Raw genomic sequence first — 7,500 nt, 5'->3', positions numbered from 1 at the left:
GAGAGAGAGAGAGAGAGAGAGAGAGAGAGAGACTAAGAGAGAGAGAGAGAGAGAGAGAGAAAGAGAGAGGATGTGGCCACGTGCTTAAAATATCCGACATTTATTTATATATCTCCAGAAAAATAGCGTAAACACAAAACCCAGCTTAACAAAATTAAATTCAGGGAAGAAATGAAATTAAGAAAACGGTGAGGAGGAAGAGGAAAGAGAAGGAGAAAGATGACGAATATATAAAAAGGAATACAAAAATGGATAATACGAAAGAGAATGGGAAAGAGAGACTAACAAAAAGACAAGGAAAGGGAAAGAAAAGGACAGGCAGAAAGACGAAAAGAATGAGACATAGAGAGAGAATATGAGAGAAAGAGAAAGAAAGAGAAGAGGAGAGAGAAAGAGGAAGAGAAAGAAAGAGAAGAGGGGAGATAAAGAAAAAGAGAAAGAAAGAGAAGAGGAGAAAGAGAAAGAGAAAGAAAGAGAAGAGGAGAGAGAAAGAGGAAGAGAAAGAAAGAGAAGATGAGAGAGAAAGAGGAAGAGAAAGACAGAGAAGAGGAGAGAGAAAGAGAAAGAGAAAGAAAGAGAAGAGAGAGAGAAAGAGAAAGAAAGAAAAGAGGAGAGAGAAAGAGAAAGAGAAAGAGAAAGAGAAAAAGTGAAAGAGAAAAATACAGACAGACATACAAAGAACGAATGAAAAAAAAAACCCCGACAGACAACCAACCACAAAACACACCAAAACACCACAAAAAAACAGACCCATCCATCCATCCATCCGCCCATCTCTCCAGACCCTCCCCGCCCACCCTCCGCCCACCCTCCGCCCGCGTCATCGGCAGCAGTCCATCGTTACCACAGTATAAAGAGTGAAACGCATTTATAATTGTGGCGGCGGCGGCGGCGGTAGCGCTCGCCCAGTATGTAGGTAAGTGGGTGACCGCGCGTTCGTATGTGTGGATGGCTGGGAGTCCGTGTGCGTGTGTGCGTGTGTGCGTGTGTGCGTGTGTGCGGGGGCGTGTTATTGTTTGTGTGTGCGGGGAAGGGGGAGGGGCTATTGTGAGTGTGTGAGTGTGAGTGTGAGTGTGAGTGTGAGTGAGTGAGTGAGTGAGTGAGTGAGTGAGTGAGTGAGTGCGTGAGTGAGTATGTATGTATATATATATATATATATATATATAAATAATATATATAGATATAGATAGATATAGATAAATCGAATATCTTTTATACAACCATATCATACCCGTGTAAAAGTGTGCGTATCTCTGCGCGCACATAGGTATAAGAACAAGAAAATCTGTAATTTGTTTATAATAAGATGACACGTTTGAATTATTTTGCCTTTCATGCATGCACGCGCAAAAAAACACGAATTACTGTTTGTGTCCCCGCACATGTGTGTCATTATCTGTACATACGCCTGTGTGTGTGTGTGTGTGTGTGTGTGTGTGTGTGTGTGTGTGTGTGTGTGTGTGTGTGTGTGTGTGTGTGTGTGCGTGTGTGTCCAGAGGGCTGAATATTAGGAGTAGCGTGACTCAGGCGAGTGTCAGGCGAGGCGTGAGAGACAGAAAGAGTAAGTGTGACAGGAGGAATTTGTCACTCAACACTATTCACTATCGCCAAGTAGCCATCTCTCTTCTCTGGTCACTCCCTTTCTCTCTTTTTTCTCTCTTCTCTGCCTCTGTCTCTCTCTGTCGGTCACACTCTATTTCTGTCTTTCCGTCCCATTCGTTCCCCTTCTTTCATATATATATATATATATATAATATATATATATATAAAATATATATATATATAATATATATGCATACATACATACAAACACACACACACATATGTGTTATATAACACACACACACACACATATATCCACCCTTACCCTCCCCCCCCCCCCAATCCTGGTATCAGCCGGAGGACAGATGTCACACGAGTTACGCAATAATGCAGGAGGATGTTATGTGATGTGGAGGGGGCGGGTGGGGGGTGGATAGGGGGGTGAGGGGGGGCGGGGGACGGAGGGGTGCGAGAAGGCAGGATGTTATGTGTTCTTTTTTGTTTTCTTGCTTTCTTTTCGATATGGATGGATGTAGGATGAGGAGGATGGAGATGGAGATGGAGATGGAGATGGAGAGGGAGAGGGAGAAGGAGGGAGGGAGGGAGGGAGGGAGGGAGGGAAGGAGGGAGGAGGGAGGGAGGGAGAGAGAGAGAGAGTTGGAAGGAAGGAGGGAGAGATATACAGACACTGGAGAGATAAAGGGGGAAAAAGAAAGAAAGAAAGTAAATAAAACATAAAAAACACCAAGGTTGCAACATAATAAAATTGCAGACAGATATAACGAAGACGCGTCCACGAAGTCATTTTATTGACACGGCGGTAATTAGCAAGGGCGAAAGTGTGGAAGGGAGAGGGTGACCGTCGCTCCAAAGGATGGTTTAGTAGTTCTGGGAGGGAGGGAGGGAGGGGGGAGAGCTGGAGGGAGGGAAAGAAGGAGGGAGGAAGGAGGGAGGGTAGGGGTGGAAGGGAGGGAGGAAGAGTGGGAAGGAAAGGAAGGAAGAGAGAGAGAGAGAGAGAGAGAGAGAGAGAGAGAGAGAGAGAGAGATACAGACACTGAAAAGATAAAGGGGGAAAAAGAAAGAAAGAAAGAAAAACAAACAGATAAAAAACACTGAGGTAGCAACATAACAAAAATGTAGACAGATATAACGGGAACGCAGGAAAAAAGTTGATACATTGGGTTCATCTTAAGAGTCATTTACATCCGGGCTACATGATGCTCAGCCCCGTTATAGAAAGCATGTCAAGTACATAAAAGTACTTTATGCTCATGCACACATACATTTGCACACACATATACTTACACTCGCTTATACATCCGTGCTCACACAGACACATAAACACACGGCCACACGCTCACTCATACATACTTGGCAAACAGACACACACATATGCACACACACACAAACACAAATACTAATACACACACAGAAACACAAACACGCACACGCACAACCCCCCCCCCCCCATCTCACACGCACACTTTTACCAAAACAAACACAGAAACCCACTCTTTCACGCACACACACCCAACCTCGATACATGATAAAAATATACATTGATTACATACAAGGATATGTTGGTACAGCTGCCCCGTTGCCGTAGGTGACACTGACGTCACATACCCCTCCTCCCCCCTTCTTCCCCCTCCCCCACCTCTCTCCCGTATGGATAGGTCCCCCCCTCCATGCCCCCCCCCCCAGCTTCTCTTAAAAGGGTTGACTAAGGGACGCGGTTCGACACGTCCTCTCTGTACTCAATAGAGGAAGTCGTCCATTGCTCTCTTTCTCTCTCTTCTTTCTCTATTTTCTTGTTCATTTTATCCCCCCCCCCTCTCTCTCTCTCTCTCTTTCTCTCTCTCTCTCTCTCTCTCTCTCTCTCTCTCTCTCTCTCTCTCTCTCTCTCTCTCTCTCTCTCGCTCTCTCACTCTCTCTCTCTCTCTCTCACTCTCTCTCTCTCTCTCTCTCTCTCTCTCTCTCTCTCTCTCTCTCTCTCTCTCTCTCTCTCTCTCTCTCTCTCTCTCTCTTTCTGAATTCCCGTTTACCTGTCTGCCAGTCTGCCCATCTGCCTCTCTTTCTCTCTGGCTATATCTGGCTTTCTATCTATCTATCTATCTATCTATCTACGATCTCCGTACCTCCTTACGAATGCGAATCACCGTATCCAAAAACAAAAGAAAACAAAAGAAAACAACAAACCTCGGGCTCTTCCTTGCCCACCCTCGACCTGCGTTACTCGACTTGCATTCCAGACCTGTGGCACTTTGCGTAAAAAGTGGCATGAGGAAAGGAGGGAGTGGATGCAGAGGACTTACTCTACTCGTATATTGGGGTCAGAGATACCCGGACGCAACAGCTCGGCCTCTCTCTGTCACACAGAGAGAATAATTTAAAGATTCGGACAACAGGAAAATGCACGCATACGCTGCGAAACGGACATCGGAAGCCCCGTGTATCAGTGTTGATATTCACTGTCATATACTGAGATCTAATCGCTGCTAGGTACACTGACCATCGACAATGGCAGTGAGCAAAGCATATCAACACTGCATTAAGTAGAACGAGTACACTGAGAGTGAATCGGACATGAGCTACATGCACTGAGTACCTACACTGACCCTCCCGAAGGTCACGTGCCTCCTCCTCCTCCCTCTTCACCTCCCTTCCCTCCCCCCCTCCTTCTCCTTCTCCTTCTCCTCCTCCTCCTCCTCCTTCCCTTCCCCCTCCTCCTCCTCCTTCCCTTCCCCCTCCTACTCCTCCTTCCCATCCCCTACCTTCTCCTCCTTCTCCTTCTCCTCCTCCTCCTCCTACTCCTACTCCTCCTCCTCCTCCTCCTCCCTCCCTTCCCCTACTGCCTAACGGGTCCTGGACACAGATGGCGCTCGTCACAACGGATATGTTCGCATCATGAAAAAGAGGAATCCACGGGCAGGGATATGGAGACATCAACACAGCGGACAAGTTAACCTACATTTATCGAATCATATTTCGGGCTAAATAATCTAGGATTTTTCGTCACGACGGTATATCACGATTCATCACAACTAATGAAAAAAGACAATCCATTGTATTTTTACTATAAATGGTTTAGCACGACTGTTATACATCTATCTCTATATAATCACTGTCGATTAGGGCCTCTTCAGCTTTCCACAGATTGGAACCTCACCAGTTCTAATCCAGGTCCGGGAATTCCCCCATGAACACGACCCAACACACACACACACACACACACAGACACACACACACACACATATAAAAAACAATTACTTATAACACAACCTTCTCCATAACGTAAAAAAACAACACCATATTTAAACATACAACACGCAAATAAATAATAAAAACACAAATATTCACAAAGAACAAAAAAACTGCAGAATGTCCTTATTCAATTTCCTTGTGTCTCGTGTGACCTAGTAACTTCTCGCCTGCCATTCCGACTACAGCTCTGTCTTGCCTCTTCATTAGGTATTCTGCATCTGTCTGTCTCTTTATGTGTGATTTTGAGAGGGAGGGAGGAGGGGAGGGAGGAGGGGAGGGAGGAGGGGAGGGAGGGAGGGGGGAAGGGAGGGCGACGGAAGGAGGGAGGAGGGGAGGGAGGGGGGGAGGGAGGAGGGGAGGGAGGGAGGGGGGAAGGGAGGGGGACGGAAGGAGGGAGGAGGGGAGGGAGGGAGGGGGGAAGGGAGGGTGACGGAAGGAGGGAGGGAGTGGTAGAGGGAGATGAAGGAAAGGGGAGGGAGGGAGGGAGGAAGAGAGAGGAATAGGGAGGGAGGTAAGGAGGAAGAGGGAAGGGGGAAGGGGGAAGGAGGGAGAGAGGGAGGGAGAAGGAAGGATGGAAGGAGGAAGTGAGAGAAAGAGAAAGAGAAAGAGAGAGGGAGAGAGAGAGAGAGAGAGAGAGAGAGAGAGAGAGAGAGAGAGAGAGAGAGAGAGAGAGAGAGAGAGGGAGAGAGAGAGAGGGAGAGAGAGAGAGAGAGAGAGAGAGAGAGAGAGAGAGAGAGAGAGAGAGAGAGAGAGAGAGAGAGAGAGAGAGAGAGAGAGAAGAGAGAGAGAAGAGAGAAAAGGGGAGAGAGACAGATAGAAAGGGAAGGACAGATAGATAGAGAGAAAAGGGGGAGACAGATAAATAGAGATAAATTCTATTTTCCACCTTTTAGTCACCCTTTCTTTATCTCACTTCCTATCTCCTCTCCTTCGCTATTGTTCTCACACCCTCTCCTTCTCTACACTGATATCCCTCCCCCCCCCCCTCCTTCCTTCCCCCAATCGCTCGACCTACATATTATCTTACCTTCCTCGTCCTCCTTGTTATTCCTGTATGCCTTAACCCCCTCTCCCTCCATCTCCTCCTCCTCCTCCTCCTCCTCCCCCCCCTCCATCTCCTCCTCCTCCTCCTCTTCCTCCACCTCCTCCTCCTTCTCCATTTCTTCTTCTTCCTCCTCCTCCTCCTCCTCCTCCTCCTCCCCCCCTTCTCCATTTCCTCCCCCCTCCCCCTCCCAGTCCCCCCCCTCTCAACGCAACACCTCTCTTCCTACGCCCCCACCCCCCCACCTCCCCCTTTAAACGCCTCATTCTCGTTTCTTTCCCCTCTCCCTCTCTCCCAATTTATCTCGTGCTCTATGCCTCTCTTTCCTCTCTCTCTCTCAATTTTCCTTTGTCTCTATGCCTCTCTTCCCTTCCCCTCTCTCGTTCCTTCCCAGTTCTTCCCTCTCTCCCAATTCCCCTAGTGTTTCTATATCTCTCTCTCCTTCCCCTTTCTATCCTCTTCCCCTTTCTCGTTTCTTCCCCCTCTCCCTCTCTCTCTCTCTCCCAATTTTCCTTTGCGTTCCCCTGCCTCTCTTCCCTTCCATATACCTCTCCACCTTCTCCCCACTCCCACTTCCCTTCCCTCTCCCCCCCCCTTATCCCATATTTCCGTACTCCCCCACCCCCCTAATTCCCTCCCATCCCCCACCCCCATTAAATCCCCATCCAGCCCTAACCCATTCGCTTCGGAACGGTACATGTAGCAAGTAGGGTTGGCTCGAGGGAAGTCAACCTTTTTTATGCCATTTTTTCCTGTTCGTTGGTCTCTCATTTTTTTAAAAGAATGGGAAGGAGGATGAGGAACGGGGTGAGGGGGAGGGAGGGCGTGAGGGAGGCAGAGAGGGAGCGAGGGAGGGAAGCAGGGAGGGAGGGAGGGAGGCAGAGAGGGAGCGAGGGAGGGAAGGAGGGAGCGAGGGAGGGAAGCAGGGAGGGAGGGAGGCAGAGAGGGAGCGAGGGAGGGAGAGAGGGAGGGAGGGAGAGAGGGAGGAAGGGAGGCAGAGAGGGAGGGAGGCAGAGAGAGAGCGAGGGAGGGAGGGAGGGAGGGAGGGAGGGGAGAGAGGGAGTGAGGCAGAGAGGGAGCGAGGAGGGAGGAGGGAGCGAGGGAGGTAAGCAGGGAGGGAGGGAGGCAGAGAGGGAGCGAGGGAGGGAGGGAGGGAGAGAGGGAGGGAGAGCGGGAGGGAGGGAGTGAGGCAGAGAGGGAGCGAGGGAGGGAGGGAGCGAGGGAGGGAGGGAGGGAGAGAGGGAGGGAGGCAGAGAGGGAGGGAGGGAGGGAGAGAGCGAGGGAGGGAAGCAGGGAGGGAGGGAGGCAGAGAGGGAGCGAGGGAGGGAGGCAGGGAGGGAGGGAGGGAGGCAGAGAGGGAGCGAGGGAGGGAAGGAGGGAGCGAGGGAGGGAAGCAGGGAGGGAGGGAGGCAGAGAGGGAGCGAGGGAGGGAAGCAGGGAGGGAGGGAGGGAGGCAGAGAGGGAGCGAGGGAGGGAAGGAGGGAGCGAGGGAGGGAAGCAGGGAGGGAGGGAGGCAGAGAGGGAGCGAGGGAGGGAGAGAGGGAGGGAGGGAGAGAGGGAGGAAGGGAGGCAGAGAGGGAGGGAGGCAGAGAGAGAGCGAGGGAGGGAGGGAGGGAGAGAGGGAGTGAGGCAGAGAGGGAGCGAGGGAGGGA

Source organism: Penaeus chinensis, chromosome 5 (genome assembly GCF_019202785.1).
Source record: "Penaeus chinensis breed Huanghai No. 1 chromosome 5, ASM1920278v2, whole genome shotgun sequence".
Classification (NCBI taxonomy): Eukaryota; Metazoa; Arthropoda; class Malacostraca; order Decapoda; family Penaeidae; genus Penaeus; species Penaeus chinensis.
The sequence above is the reverse complement of the archived record's forward strand: the minus strand, read 5'-3'. Positions refer to the sequence as shown.